General features: G+C 34.3%; 1 pseudogene; it reads right to left on the bottom strand.

Annotated features, from left to right (window-relative positions):
• Window positions 1-840: 840 nt before the first annotated feature.
• On the bottom strand, window positions 841-2,034 carry LOC113291300 (annotated as a pseudogene).
• Window positions 2,035-17,441: the final 15,407 nt, after the last annotated feature.

Raw genomic sequence — 17,441 nt, 5'->3', positions numbered from 1 at the left:
CTAGTAAAAGTCAAAATGGATGAAAGTCAAAACGTTGGTACTAATTTCTCTAAAATCGTACTATTTCAGTTTCAGGAAAACCCATACTCTCACCTTTTTCAGGCAAAATTGAAAAGAGTGCTAAATATTGTTAAATATCAGGTACTGGTAGCAGTCGCATGTCAAACGCCTAGCGCCTACAGTAAAAGATTCCTGACTCATAAAACGCCAAACAAAAACTAACCGTTTACAAACGCGCTCCACCTTCGTCCCCCCACGTACTTCCCATGCCATTAAACGCAAAACTTCCTACAAATACTCTGCTACGCACTTGATCTCATCAAAAAAAGATAATAAAAAAATATATAAATGAAAATATCTCACCAAAATTAGCTCCACTAGCACTAGCGCCATATCAGCCGTTCTTAATCGCTAAACTGTATAATTAAACGATCAAAGAAGGAGACAATGGCTAGGTTCAAGTGTTCAACTATTCCGTCACGCGATCTTTTTGGTTGCAATAATGGCCGTACGTGCAAGGGAAAATAATTATTTGAAGGGTATGGTTGTTCTTTTGCCTCAGCCACTCACCCATCGCAACACCAAATATTCCTCATAATGAGTCGTTCAATGTTTGCATTTTCAATCATCTAAATTTTCAGTAATCCAGAATATAATTTGATAAGAGATAACCCTGAATAAAATCAGTGTCGTTATGGCACGGATAATATCTAGTTAAGAACAAGGGAACTTCCTAGCTATCAAAAACAAAAAAACAACATGGAAATTACATTGCAATATATGGGCCGAACGCTTTGCACTTTATTCTCTTAATTTCTTACTCCCGCTCGGCCGCTCCTTCTATTTCTTGCAAACAACCCCATTTCCGTGGACTCCACTGCTGCATTTCAAGGCTGGATACTCGGCAACTGAATCATTACTGCCAATTCCAAGCATCATTCGATGTCCATGAAATTGAGAAACAGCACAATCAGAAGCAAAGAGGTGAGAAGATGCATATTTGTGATGGTCTCCCATAACTGGCATTGTTACTCCCATCTTCACCTTGCTAACATAGTTACTCCTATATGTCTGACCTAAAACACCGTCTACTTTATCTGTTAACCTATAGAATTTGAAACTGAGTTTCAAATGAGCAAAACAATCTTCATCAGTAATATCATAACATGGATTCTTGATTCTTCCGCACTGATTGGAACCACCACTGCCGAGAATTTTAAATTCCCAGCAACTTCTACAGTGACGCCGTTTGTATTACTAGTACGAGTAACCATAACGTTTTGTCCCTTTGCTGATTGCCATTTTGCACCTTCATTGTGTGGAAGAAAGATTGATTTACCATCAAATGACAATTCTAGGTGATCAATGTTTTCTTCCCATTTAGATGTTCTTTTAGCTCCCACAAGAAGTTGGTGGTTTTTAAAGAGAATGCCAATGGATTGAACCCAAGTGAAATCTCGCTTCATTTTCGGGTTTCTCTTTCCAATGAAATGACCATTGATGTGCAAGTTTCCATCAGAGACTAAACAAAAATCTTGGTTTTTCTTGCCATGGAAGTAGAAGGTGATTCCGTCTCCACCGACAAACCGTGGGTCCTGACACACAGCGCCTGGGTAGTTACAGCCTAGTTTGAATCACAACAGGAAAGAAATACTATATGTCAACAACAAAACTTATAGTAGTAACTAAACATGCAAATGTAAGTGCATGTTTGCAAGTGTTTTTTTTAACCAAAGCAGGGAAAACAATAGTTTTCGATCTGAAGTGCGAAAATAAACACTAGTACTTACTACAAACAGGTTTGCAGGTGGCACAGTCCATTAAACAGGCACTGGGACACTGCACTGGGCAAATTTGCCATATCAAGTAGCATCCGATATACTGGATTAAATTGCACCTCACTCTTTTGGGTTTGGGGAGAAATGGAAATGGAAAGGGAAGCGCCTCTACCGAAATAGTGAGCCACATGAGCATGAGAATCCCTAAGATTGCCCACAAATGCAGTAAGAAATTCCTTTTCACCGTATATTCCATTTTACACTCTCTAACAATGAGATGACTATACTTACTCAATTCTCTCGTTTTTATATATAGCGTCTACGATTCAATAGAAACGCCCTTAGTGAGTTAGCTAGGGTCATGCTTTCCAATAGCTTCTTCTTCCACAAACGAAAACTCATGTTGTTAAAAGGCGTGTGTACGATATATTATGATTACTGTAAGAGGGTTTAAAGCGTGAGTTAATAAGTTGTGCTCCTTCTTGTTGTTGTATGCAACTCAAAACATGCTTTTCATTTTTCTGTTTTTCAGTAAGTTCCTTGGCTAGCTACTTCAACGCCCAGTTTGTTTCTGAATTATTGTGGATGATCTAGAAAAATGTGGATGATTTAGAAAATTCTCAATGGCTCAAGAATATGGACCCACGCCGTGTTTGGTCAACCTCAAAGTAGATCTGCATGCCTACCTAAAAAATGGACAACCCGTTAAGACCATTCATATGAAAAATGAAAGAAGAAAAACAAGAATCTAAAAAAAGATTATGGGAAAATCTATTGCTATATATTTTTTTTTTTCATGTATGGGTGATGACCAATCGTTTCTACGATGGGGAAAGATCTCTGTGAGCAGAAAACAAGCAATTATAGTAGATGAGGAAATTCATATATAGTAAGCCATGTCACTATGCCATTTCCGACGCATACATGCAACAATTAGTCACTTTCAGTCATTTTTGGACAGTCATTTTCTGATTGTTGAAACATAAGGTACCAGTTTTCACGTGGACTGGCTTTTGCTTATTGTTCAGATTTTGGCTTCACGGCCACAAGCGGGGATTGTGAACTGCAACTCTGAATAGGATGAAATCCAGAGAGTGCCGGTCAGATTCTTGTTGGATTGAATGTGCAAAGCCATGTGAAGAATAATCAGGTAGGTCCGGAAACTAACCTGATTGCCGGCTTCATTTGTACACAGAAAATCCACTTGAAAGGGAAACTAGAGAACCTAACACTAGCTCAAACTCTATAAATACCCATAGAGCTAAGTTGCTCTTATATCATACAGGTTTCTGCTTTCTTTTGGCAAGCCAATTTAAAAAGTGAAAACTATTGTAAACCCCTTACTACATGGGTTCAACATTAGGAGACCCCACAAAATGGATCCTTCTCTTCCAACTCCATATTTTTCGGTTTTTGTTATCCCTATGCCCGAAACTTTCATTTTTAGGGCTTAATAATAAATATATTTTTTTCCTAATGGCAGTTTTACCATTTTCAATATATACAAGAGGAAAATCATAAGATACTTTCGTTTTTTCATTTTCTTTCTATGTCTTCTCTCTCCCTCTCTCAGTTGCAAAGAAAAAGAAAATTCTAGGGTTTTCTCAGATTCATCTTCTCATTTTAGATCTTCTACTGCAACAACGGTGAAGAAGTTTTGGATAATAATATTCTTTTGTCTCATTTTAGATCTTCTACTGCAACAACGGTTAAGAAGTTTTGGATAAGAATATTCGTTTGATGTGATTATAACCAAAGCAGATCAATTGCATCTGAAGATTCATCTACAGAATCAAATCAACCTGCAAATAATTAAGATTCATCTAGGTTTATTTTTCTTTCGTTGATTTCATTTTACATCTGCTCTTTTAGATCTGGAATAACGATGATAAATCATTTGCGTGTTTGTTATTATAAGAAGAAAATCTGTTGGAAGCGATAACGAATCTGAATTTTGATGCAATATTTTGAATTCGTACTGGTTTTGATGTAGTTATCTTGATTTCGTTATTTTTTTTAGGATTTCGTCTTTGATTTGCTAATAGATGCGATTTGAATGTAATGTTTATATATAGTTTTGATTTCTCTGATGATACAAGATAGTATTCAGTGAAATTCTACTGGCGTTTCAATTTGATTTTGATGTGAAAGGAAGTAATCAGATTCAGATGTAAAACCTCATTTCAATTTATTTTTTTAATTAGAAGCAATGAGATTCAGATTCAATCAGATGATACAGATCCGTGCGGTTGTGTGTTGTAGGTTCTCTCAAATGATGTCGATTTGTTGAATCCACCGGCTGAGTTGGAGAAGAGGAGTCACAAGCTCAAGCGTTTGGTTCAATCCCCAAATACCTTCTTCATGGTAACTACTCCTACTATTAATCATCATCTTCAACATCATGATTCTCGAACTCTCTCTACGATTTCTTTTCATTAACATCTATGTTTTGAATCTAATAGTGAAGTTGTTTGTTTATTTAATTTGTTATGTGTTGATATACAACATGTGTAACTTTCGTCTACACACTCAATTTGTATGTTTAACTTGCTTCTACGCATCCAATTAGCATGTGTAACTCTTAATTACACATAAATATAGCTTCTTCTAGTTTTGAGTCTGTTTTTCTCTTTCAATTAACATATGTAACTTGCGTCTACATCATGTGTAACTTTATTCTATACATCCAATTAGCATGTGTAACTCGCAGTTATACATAAATATAACTTCTTCTAGTTTTGAGTCTGTTTTTCTTTCAATTAGCATGTGTAACTTGCGTCTACACATCCAATCAACATGTATAACTTGCGTCTACACATCCATATAGCTTGTATACTTGATCCGAGATTTTTCAGGTATGAGTTTTTGTTTTTTGTTTTTAATTAGCATGTGTAAATGTTAAGTTCAAATTGTGATGTTCTAAACTGAGATGTAATTTTTTTAATAAAATGTTAAAAATTAACATGCTTGAATGCTGAGTCCAAATTTGTGCACCCCCTTAAAACTGGGGTGCACTTTCCGGCCACTCTCATTGGCCTATATTCACTTACCTGGTTTTAGTTTCCTGGTTTATTCTTTCCCTTTTTATCGAAAATAAAGACTGTCGTTATTTTCTAGACCTCCATTACCTCTTCCAAGCTCTTCCAAACAACAATAGTAAGTTCTCTCTTCACTGAAGCATGGTCTACTACCGGCAAGGCCATGGTCGATGGATTATGTACAAACAGTGTAATGAAATTTTTTTTGAACGCAATGAAGAGAAGGAAGGGAATGAGTACAACATTGCAAATACTTTAGGTTGTAGTTTAAGATGAAAAATCAATATAACACTAATGGTTTCTATCATGGGTTATGTGCTCCAGACGAAGGGTTACGGGTGAAGTTAAGAAAATCACGTTTTGACAAAGGCTTTAGTGGGAAATCAGTATTTGACAAGCTCTTTTGCCATTCAAATTGTGGAATAATGGTGGCTGATTAATGAGTGTTTCTGACATTATAAAATATTATAAGTGCAAGTTATGCGAGGCTCGGACAGGCCGGCGTAAAACCTATGTTCTACTCTTAGGAGAAATTCTCTAGTCGACCCGGTACTTGCTACTGGAAAAGACTTTGGATTTGGATTTGGTTTATACTCAAAATCGAATTTGGAGAAAAATTAATCATTATTAGTTTGTGCCAACAATAACGCCCACCAACTGTTCGTGAAAAAAGCACCACCAGTTGCAGCTCTTTTGGGGTTTTATCTTTGAGTTCTTGCATTGCACTGTAATGTAACTTTTTATAATTCTTTAAACTCTGTTGTGAACTCTATAAATTTTTTTACCTAATTTATTTGAGGTTTTGATGTATAGTTACATATTTGATTGGGTGAATTCATTGTTTGTTGCTAGGGTTTTTGAGAACCGGAGTAAATAGATTTATTCTTCGTTTTTTTTTTCGTTTCACGGTTTCTTCTCTGTTGTTGGAAGAGAAGAGAGGTTTTAATGGAGGTTTATCTAGAAAATAACGATAGTCTTTATTTTTGGTAAAAGAAAAGGAAAGAACAAACCAGGAAACTAAAATCACTTAAGTAGGTACATGCCAATAACAGAAGCCGGAACGTGCACCCCGATTTTAAGGGTGTGCACAAATTTGCACTCTTGAATGCTCATATGTGGAATTATTATATTTCTTCTACTTTCTTCCTAAAATGTGGTTTTTTTTTTTATCGGTAAAAGAATTTGATGCTAGCGAGTTTCGAAATCAGGTCGCTGGTATCATCACCCAGTGACTTTACCACTATACTACAGTGACACTGGCCTAAAATGTGGTTCTTACTAGCTAACATTGGTTGGCAGGTGCTTTGACACTAACTAGTTTATCATTTTGTCCAAAATATCTAAGTGGAGGTGCCGTCTTTAGTGGATATAGATACCTTTTGGTTCGTCAGTCATTGAACGCATTCCACCAAACGTGAAAAAGGTACTTATATTGTAACTCTTAATTACAAGTTATATGCAAGTTCATGACAGATGAATATGCCATATGCATGTGTAACTCTAAGTTACACTAGTTAGATGCATGTGTACTTTCTAGTTACACTACCCCAGATGCATGTGTGTAACTTCTAGTTACGCTTTTTTTAGATGCATGAGAAACTGATTTATGTATTGATGTGTGTGTTGTTCTTTTAATCTCATCAAAGTTGATTTATGCATTGATGTTTTTAGTGTGATGTTTGTACTATTTTATTTTTTAATTACGCTAATCTCATGGGTGTTTATTTTGTTTGCAGATATGCAAGCATTTTCGAATCGATAATGACAAAAAGTGAAGGGAACATTTCTAGGATTTCATTTTACACATTGTGTATTAGATCGTTTATTGTGTTAATAGTAATTAAACAGACAAATTATTGTAAATGAAATTATTATTTCAATATGAACTGAATATATGTTTCTTTTTTGACGTGTAACTGTTGAGATACACATCCATGTGCATGTGTAACTTCTGGATACACGTTCATTATGGATGTGTAACTTCAAAGTACACATGTCATATGCATGGAAATATGGATGTGTAACTTTTGTACACATGTTATATGCATTTGTAATTTTTAATTACACGTGCCATATATATACTTATATGTAGTTGTTTCATGCCATATGGATGTGTAACTTCTAGACACATATGCAATATAGAAGTGTAACTTCTCGTTACATTTGTCATACAGATGTGTAACTTCTCGTTAATTCGGGGCCTAGATTTAAACTTCTTCTAATTAGGGGCCTCATATTATGGGTAATCCATGGGTAGGTCCTTAGCCTAATTTCCCCATTAAAAATCATTTTTTCCTTCTCTTTACTTCAATAATGGGTAACCGTTTCCGCTCAATGGTTTCTCAATCAAAAAAAATTCTCAAGCAACAATCTCTTATCACTCGGCCGGCATCGGCATCAATAATAGATGTACATAAAGGGAATTGTGTTGTTTATGTCTGAGAAATTGAAAAGAAGAGGTTCGTCATTCCAGTATGTTACTTGAATCATCCCACTTTCCAAGACTTACTAAGTCGTGCATAAGAACAGTACGGTTTCGATCATTCGATGGGAGGTCTCATGATACCCTGCAAAGAAGCTACTTTTATAGAATTTACGTCATAGTTGAATGCATCATGAAAGAGGAAGGATAACGAACCTGATAATCTAAGCACTTGCGAATAGGAATATATTGGGATAGAGGGTTGCTTCCAATGCAACCCATGTAAAAAACTTCGTTTATTTTTCTTTAATTGATTGTGTAGATTTAGTAAAGACTCTCTCGTTTAAAGAATCATTTAATACAATAATTTTACTTTCATAAATCCACTTATTTACATTATAGAATCTTTGCGTTAAAAAATATTAACATCATAGAATCTTGATATACCTTGTTGCTTTTAATTGCCTGATGATCTTAATGTTTGAAAAACAATTTTGTTTTAAACAATTAAAACATTTAATGTGGTTTGGCCCCTAAACCTTTTGTTCCCTATTTTTTTTCAAAGTGAATGTTTAAAACAAAAGTTTCATTTTCATACGAGATTACAAACACGAAGTACGAGTTTTATTGTGTCACACATTCTTTGAGAATTTTTCTTAATAATAACGAGTCTAACGACAACTGAGTTTTGGAACTTCACATAAGAAATTGAAAAACTTGATTTTGAACTAGAGAAGGAAAAATGCAATAAATCATTATGTTCATGCATGTTTTCTGTTTTGTAAACTGACAAAAGCATTGCACATCTTTTATACTCATTTTATTCTTCTTCTCGTGTTTGAAACCTCTTTCACGTTTTTCTTATCACTGTTTGGATATTCATAAAAGCCTTAATTGAAAATATATGTTTATGTGAGAATAATCTTCTTACCTTTTTTCTTTTTCACATGCAAGATTCTTTTTCTTGTTTTTGACGTCAAAAACACTAAATAAGAAAGCAACTTCTTTACCGTTGGAGAATATAGAGAACTGAGAAACTAGAGAAACAAAAATGAACATCCTCTTCTTTTATTTTTTTCTTTAAAACTATGGCTTCCGGTTTTTTTTTTTTTTGAGAGAACAACTCAACTCATAACTCCTCGGTTTTTATTAGGAAAAAGAGAGTAGGAGAGAAAAAGAGAAAACAAGCTATCTTCATCTATGTTTTTTTTTCCATGAGTTTTTTGTGTGAAACAAGGTGGTTTCACTGAGTTGTGTCTCACTGCCAATTTCTTAGGGTCTACTCTTGTATGCTACAATGAGGAACACTAATGATAGTTGTGTCCTGGAGGCAACTCGCCAATGAAGTTATAATATCTCTCTGTTTAGAGGAGTAGCAAGCAATATTGTCTTTAGGACATCGTATTTAATACGTTCCTCTATCATTTTTGTTCCGCATGCTACTCGACGTGATTCAACCACCAAGCTTCTTCAAATAGAGCTAAATATCACTTGTGCTTATACAATTTATTTTTATTATTGTTGTTACCAAGCCAACAATCTAAAGACAATATTCTAGTTTAATTTTAGTAACAACAATCAAGAAAAATATTTTTGCAAACTACTAATTTAACGGAAAGAGTAATAAAGGATTTGGATTTATAATAAAAAATTGAACGATTGATTGATTTCTAAATGGTTGGTGTTCACTAACTTTAGAAATCTAAAAATGTTTATCTTTTTAGTGAAAAACAAAAATTAAAATTTTGTTAATCTGTAGATTTTTGTGTTTATCTCTTAAATCAGGAAGATTTTTATCAACTCATTTTAACACGATGTACTATACATCTTGATTTATAATCCCACTAAATTTCATGATTTTTGGAGTTTTAAAAGTATTTATTTAATATTTTACAAAACTGTGATACGTTTCTGGAAAATTCTGACCGGCAGAAAATACTCTGCCAAAAAATCAACTTTCTCTGGTATAACTATGAGTTTTTGGAAATTTTGATCCAAATAAGATGCTTAGTTCTGGATCTTATCTTTAAACCCATTTTTGATTAATCTAATTTGGATATGCGGTTTAAGAGATAAGTTATTTGGAAAATTGTTGTGCATGTCTGTCCAGAAAATGTGAAATGTGTGTAATCTCTTGATTATGTCTAGCAACCTTTGATTAGTGATGTGCTATCACTTTGGGAATATCATGGGAACCTGTAGTAGTGATTACTTAAAGTTTTTTTTTTTTTGATAGGCTAAAGCCGGACCCAGGCCCCTACCCAAATCCAGCTAGCTGGACTAGACCCACTGCTAGACCCAACCCCGCCAAACCCCTCTATACAACTAATTAAATACAAACCTTTACTACGGTGGGGATCGAACCCCTGACTTCCTCCTTACTGGAGTTGATGGGATACCACTGAGCTATGCTCTTGGACCCAATTACTTAGAGTATATTTAGTTGAAATTTAATTCTCATGATAACTTAAGCATGTGGCTAGCAACCAAATTCTATGACATGAGCAATAATCTTTTATAGAGGTAAATTTGTATTACTTTGTCAAGGAATAATATGATTTTGATCAGTTGTATATCAACTTTTTTTATGTTCAAAATCACTTGGATTATATATGTTTGTGTAACATCAATTTACTTAAATTACATGTTTGGTTAACAATTATAGTGCAACAAGAAGTTTGTGTGCTTAAATTGATTTGTGAATACACAAAGCATATGGTTTTAATTACCAATTTTTTGTGACCTACTAATGATTGTGTTAGAGCACTGCTCGGTCGAACTCGCATGCGTTGCTATCTCAAGCATGTTTGTCAATGTTAGTGATCAAAACTATAAGTATTAATTTCTAGCCTATTTATAGATGTCTCGGACTAGGACATAGTTTGTGTAGTTGAGCTTAGACTTCACGGAATTTATCACTTGAAGACGAAGAACTACTAAGGATAGCTTTTGGAACTTCTTGCAAAAAAGGTATGTGGAGACTTAAACTCATCTATCACTTGGAAAGTCTATTTCTACTCTATCTCCTATATTGAGACATAAGTCGTATTACGATATAGTTTTCTATATACACATTTGAGATTTGAAGCTAAGTATATCTCGCTTACATATTTCTCAAAATATGTGTTGGTAAGCTTTCGCTTCGACTAAGTGTGTGAAAATCATTTGGTGTAAGACTTGGAATGTTTCGATAATGATTATTTCAATATCTTGAAAATTGTTTTGATGCTAATAGTGTGTGAAAACGGCTATTATCATTATAGAAGAATGTTTCAATGATTGAAATAAAGAGTTTAGAATATTGTAACCATCTTTAGATATAAGCATAGTGTGTTCGCACATTAGTGTATGAGTACAAAACCTGGAACCTAAAGTATGCATACTTGTGTGTATACAAAAAGGTTGTAGGACACTGGGTAAGTATGTGTACGAGTACGCATACTGGAGGAAGTTCACGTCCGTGAATTTCTGTTGTGTTTGAAAACCAAAAACAAACTCATTCGGTTACCTAAAGTACGCGTACTCGTACGCATACTGGCAAAAGTTCACGTTCGTGAATTTCTGTTGAGTTTGAAAACTAAAACAAACTCAAAATCCGGTTACTTAAGTACACATACTTAAGTAGGTTACTTTATAAAATCGGTTGTACATGAACCTAAACATTTATTAATAAGGAATGCAATCTTTACAAACCGTGGCTATAATGTTCATATATTGATTCGAGTGAATCAAACCGATTTTTCTTTAATTGTGTTCTTGTATAATTCTATGAGAATATAGCAATTGAACAACTCTTTAACTAGTTTCATTTGAGTCATTTGAACTGGTTATGGTTAAGATGAATAAGGTTGATATGAGAGTAATCATATGGCTAACCTCGGTTAACTATTTGTGAACCAACATGGTGTACACGTTTGGGTACGGTTACATAAACCTAAATTAGGGTACATTTCATTTGTGTGTAACAAGCTAAGTTCGATCTAACGGTTGAAAGATATTAGCTTGGTTGAATCAGGTTTTTCATCTGCCGGTGAATATTGAATGCTTTGTTACCAAGGTAACTTGGATTGCAAACCCTGATTTGAAAACTATATAAAGGAGAATCTAGCAACTGGGAAACCTAATCCCCACACCTCCTACGTGTTACTGGTTTCATAACTAGAGTCAATTCTCTTTTAACCTTAGGTTTCTTCTTGAGACCCTGTAGGTTAACGACTTGAAGACTTCTTTGGGATTGTGAAGCCAGACCCAACTATTCTCTCTTTGTAGTTGCGTGATCTGATCTTGCTGTTTCTATCGTGATTGAGTGCAATTGTAAAATTTTCTTGAGATTCATATCTCTGATAGGCAAGATATAAAATTAGTCACAAACACATTCGTCTCATCTTTTGTGATTCCAAAATAAATTGTTTCGTTTGTCGATTAATTTTATTTTGAGGTGATTGATAATACTAGGCTGTTATTCAAGAATATAAGTCCAGTTTATCAATTGGTTCATGTTCACCTTGATTTATCAAAAGAGAGAACAAAAACTCTTGGGTATTTCTGTGGGAGACAGATTTGTTCAATCCTATAGACTTTTCTGTGTGAGACAGATTTGTTTATCAAGTTTTCGGCTTTGGGTCGTAGCAACTCTTAGTTGTGGGTGAGATCAGCTAAGGGAATCAAATGTGTAGTATCCTGCTGGGATCAGAGACGTAAGGAGCACAACTGTACCTTGAATCATTGTGAGATTGATTAGGGTTCAACTACAGTCCATTCCGAAGTTAATTGATAGTAGGCTAGTGTTGGTAGCGGCCTAATACATTGTGGTGCTCAAACTGGACTAGGTCCCGGGATTTTTCTGCATTTGCGGTTTCCTCGTTAACAAAATTATGGTGTCTGTGTTATTTCTTTTCCGCATTATATTTTGTTATATTATTGAAATATCACAGGTTGTGTGTTTAGATCAATCAATTAGAATATCCAACCTTTGGTTGTTGATTTATATTGATTGACACTTGAACATTCGTGTTTGGTACCGTTCAAGTAATTCCTCTTATATTCATTCGGGCTCGCAGATTTCTATTTGGTGATTGCGGATTGAATTAACAGTTAGAGATATTAAACTCTTTGATATACTTTATTCTAGATTGAGTCTGACTGTCTAGTTGATTCTCTAGAATGTGTATTGGAGTAAGTCCTCTCAGGTTGCCAAACGAATTGCTGGGTGTAGTTGTTAGACCCGTGCATTTTCAATTGGTATCAGAGAAGGAAAACACGTTAAAGACCTTACAAGTCTGTGTTTGTAGCGATCTGATATGGACAGAGGTTCTATCTCTATAAACGTACCACCAATCTTCGATGGCTCAAATCACTTGTGGTGTAAAATTGTTATGTGTTCCTTTCTTCAAGCGCGTGACTTTCAATCATGGGTTTATGTAGTTAATGTCTACGATGCTCCCGTTGTGTCAGTAGGGAATGCGACCGTTCCTAAGGATATTGGTGCATATGACGCTACTGAGATACTTGATGCAAAGAAAAACTCCGACGGTTTGAATGCCATCATACATGTCATTACCCCAGATCTTCAGAACCATGTGACTATGTGCACTCGGTCTAAAGATGATTGGGATATCTTAGAAACCGTATTCGAAGGAAATACCAGTAAAAACGAAGCCATGCTTCAAAACCTAAATTCCGATTGGGAAAACCTTCGTATGGCAGATGAAGATTTATTTGATGAGTTTAATCACAAAGTATCTGAAACTGTTAATGCCTCTTTTGCATTGGGTAAGACTATTCCTGAAAACGACATTGTGATGAAAATTCTCAGATCGCTGCCATCTAGATACGATTCTAGAAGCATGTCATCGTTGAGGGAAATAACCTTGATACTCTTTCCAGAAGTACTCTTGTGGGAAACACTAAATTAATTACTTGATCTTGATCAAAATACAGCCAGAACTTCTGCGTTCAATGTTGTGACCATTCCAAGTGAAGCCTCTAACTTTTCATGGGCTGATGAACGCTGTTCTAATCATGTTGATTCTAATAAATCACTGATGACACAAAAGATCAAGGATATGGTAAAGAAAAGAAAAAGATCCGAGAGATCGTCTTCTCTCTCTATTGCTTCTGATGATTCAAGTCAAGAAAAATCTCAGTGTCATAACGTCTTACATACTACTGTAGTGTGTACGTAAAGTTCAGCCTTCTGGGCGGAAGTTTCATGTAATTCAAACTCCAGTTTGGAATGCGAATCTGAAACTGAGATCCTAGAATTTCTGAATAAGTTTAAAGAAATTCACCAGGAAAATATTCAACTGAAAGAACTGTTAAATAAACTTGAATCATCACAACAAGTGAAATCTCTTGAGATTGACTGTCTTAATGATGAATTCACCAGAACCCTATTTCTAAAAGAAAAGGAGATCAATTCTCTCAAGTGTGACATGCAAAGGTTGTCAGGAATCAGACAAAATTTCAGCAATGTTATTTGGTCAAAAGGCTTTTGGAAACACACAAGGTTCAGGGTTAAAAGGTAAGACAGTAAGCACAACAAACTCGGTCGTTCCAAACCGGTTTTGTATCAATCAAACTTGAGCGTTGTGATAAACAGGTATCATCTCTACAAAGCAAATCTTTTTTGCTCTGCTCTTTTTGTGGAAGTACAAGTCATGTCCAGAGTAAGTGTTGGAGATTCAAGAGGAACTGTAAAAGAATTACCAAACTTCAAGATGACATGCAAAAGATGAATCTGACTATAGAGAAGCAGTCAGAGACGCCTAGGTACAAGAAGAAATACAAACGAATCAGAGTTAGACGAGGTAAGTCCGTTTACTCAACAAAACTTTAAATGTCACCCGGTGACACAATATGTGAACACTAAGTTCATTCTATTACTATCTAAACCATAGTAATAAATCGTATCCTTATTTTGGACTTGAAAAATAAGGATTAATTACTTCAAGGTTGTTTCAAGTCTTGTAAATATTTTGTTTACTTTTCTTCCATATTGAGCAAGTAAAAACTTTTATTGTTAAGATTGATAATGGATCATGAACCGTGGAGACTTTTTCAAGGTCCTTTAGGATTTTGGTATCCTGGATGTTAGAGCATTGCTCGGTTGAACCCACTAGCGTTGGTATGTCAAGTTAGTTTTCAATTTTAGTTGCAAAAATGCATTCTTTATTTAGCATACTAAAGATAGTTTGAGACTAGATTAGGTCTAAGAAGTTGAATCGAAGCGATCCTTAAAGGATGAAGATTGGAGACTACAAGAAGACATCAACAACTACTTCATCAACAAAGGTATGTAATTGATTTCACTTGGATTCTTGTTCAATTCTACCTTTCTAATCTATTGAGATAAATGCTCACTGTATGGAACAATTCCTATGACGGTAAATGTACATTTATGCATATATACTTAAGGTTATTTGATTCATGACTTTGGTGACAATAACCTTTATCCTATAGAGGATCTCATGTTATAGTGTATGAACTTGCGAATTCAACGAGCCAAGAATCACTCAATTCCGAGTTATAACGATGAAGTTATGAATGATTCATTAAAGTAACAATTATTAGTGTTGCTGTAATTGTTACAATTCATTAGTAGGAAACAATCCATGGACTGTTTGTAACGGTTCACAGACTTGGGTCCAATTACGTGACTAAAAGGCATTTTTGGTCAAATTGGTGATGTTTCCTTATCTAGTCAAGATGGGTATTAATCCAAACATATTTGATTATCATATTAAAGTGTTTGTGATTACTTTTAATTCCTGCCTAAGTTAAAATGTGATTTATTCACATAAATACAATATTTGGTAATTAATTATTTATTTAATTATTTTGGCAAGAGTTGTAACTTAGGAAAGACTCCCATATTTAGGAGAGCCTTGAAAAAGGAAAATAGTCAAAACCCTAGCTTAGATTTTAAGCTAACTTATTCATTATAAATAAAGGGTTTATGAGTTTACATGGTTTTCATCCCCTTTGGAAAATTTGGTGTAAGATTCATAAGGTTGTTTTCCATGTCTTCTTTTCTTCGTGAACAAGAGTGAGATAAAAGTCTTTGTATTGGGGATCACAAAGCCGAGTTGGATTTAATCTTCGTGATTTATTATACAACTTGTAATCTAGGTTTTTCACCTCTTGTCTATTCTAAGGTTTTCTCTTCTGATATAAAACCATTCAAGAGTTGTTGATCTAGATTTTGATAGATTTCAGTTTCCGATCGTATACCAACACTTGTTAGTCGAAATCGGAAGCTAGAAAGAAAACTTCGATTAAGGTATCTCGTAAAAATCCTTTTGAAGTTTAAACAAGATATCTCTAGATTTATTCTAGTTGTTCTTGTTGTAGAGTTATTAGGTTTCTCTTCCTATTATTGAAGAGTATAATAATCCCTAATCTACAAGTTTGTTTTTGATATTACTTTTACCTAGTAATTGTTTTTTATCATAACAAACACAAAATTTCCAAAACCATGATTCACATCTAAAGGAAATCAAACCGGTGTTTTGTGCAAAAAAAAAAAAATCAAATCATATCAGTCGTGTTGTTGTATCTTCTAAAGAGAGTCGTGGGTTCTGCTAGAATATTTGCGTGAATAATTTCTAAAGAGAATCGGTATTCTGCTAGGAGTTCTACAAGTGCTGAAGTAGGTATTACATCTAGTCCGAATAAGTAATAGGAAATTGGTGTAACAGCTTATAATCAGTGTGTGTTTATTCTAGACTAGGTCCCGGGGTTTTTCTGCATTTGCGGTTTCCTCGTTAACAAAATTTCGGGTGTCTGTGTTATTTCTTTTCCACATTATATTGTTTATCTTTATAATTGAAATATCACAGATTGTGCGTAAGTTCAATCAATTGGGAATCCAACCTTTGATTGTTGATTAAATTGATTGACACTTGGATATTGGTTTTTGATACTGTCCAAGTTATTTCTTATATTCAATTAGGCTCGCAAATTCCTATTTGTTTGATTGCGGATTGAATTAAGAAATTGAGATATAACTCTTTGATATACTTTTCTTAAGATTGAGTCTGACTGTCTAGTTGCTTCTCTTGAAAGTATATTGGAGTTAGTCCATACAGATTGTTAAATGAATAATTAGGTTGGTTGTTAGACCCCCGCTTTTTCACTAGAGTCTATTTATGTTCATTTGTGAACATTACTGTTCTTTACCTTCTTTTCTAAAGATACAGTCTCATGGCCCCTATAACTAGAGGTACCACGAAAAGAGATGTTATAGAAGCAGTTAATGTGTATCTGTGTGAAGGAATTTGTTCCTTAAAGAAAAGGAAGGCGAAGAACACGACTGCTGATCCAGGTTCTTCCTCTAACTGCCTATTGTCCGTTTGTCATTCCGATAATAACTTTAGGGCTATGGTGAAGGATTTCATCGGGAAAAGAAATGATTTAAAATCTCGAATCATTTCTTCTATAAAAGATATTTCTCACTATGAACAAATGTTGTTTCTTACAAAGAACACTCTGCGTGAACTAAAAAGAAACTTAGTGAGTTAACTGATATTTATGAAGATTTGGAGGAATTGAATGATCCCATTATCAATGGATTTTTCAATAATGAGAAGGAATTCTCTGTAGATGCCCTGAGAAAGCTCTACAATGTCTAGTAAATATTCTTTTGAGAATTTATTTCTTATGTTTTTATAAGAATAACTAGGGTTTGGAATAGCCATTATTTTGAGTTAGATACTCCAACGATTTTCATCTTCAATGTTTTTAGATTTATTTATTTAAATTCTAAGTTTTTGGAAGATAGAATGAACTTAGATTGTTATATATTGCAAATTTTATATATTTATTACGATTTTTGCAATTTTAATCTTTACGATTTATGTATTGCAAATTTTTATGGGATATGTTGTTTACGTCCGTGAACTTGTGACTGTCCCATACTTGTTTAAAAGTTATCTCTATTATGTCGGTATGAAAGTATTGATAGAAGATAGAATGAACTTTTGACATTACAAAAGTTAAAGCCTTTTATGTCATTGTTTTGATGGAAGAAAGGATAAATCTTTTGTTTACAAATATTAAGTCTATTACATGTCATTGTGAAAATAGTGATGAAAAATAGAATGAATCCTTATCTATTTCGCAGTATTGGTCAATCTCCGATCCACATTTTTGTGTATGTACTGTGTTGCTCCATAAGTGTTCTTATGTTTGAGCATGAACAAT

Source organism: Papaver somniferum, chromosome 6 (genome assembly GCF_003573695.1).
Source record: "Papaver somniferum cultivar HN1 chromosome 6, ASM357369v1, whole genome shotgun sequence".
Lineage (NCBI taxonomy): Eukaryota > Viridiplantae > Streptophyta > Magnoliopsida > Ranunculales > Papaveraceae > Papaver > Papaver somniferum.
The sequence above is the reverse complement of the archived record's forward strand: the minus strand, read 5'-3'. Positions and strand labels throughout refer to the sequence as shown.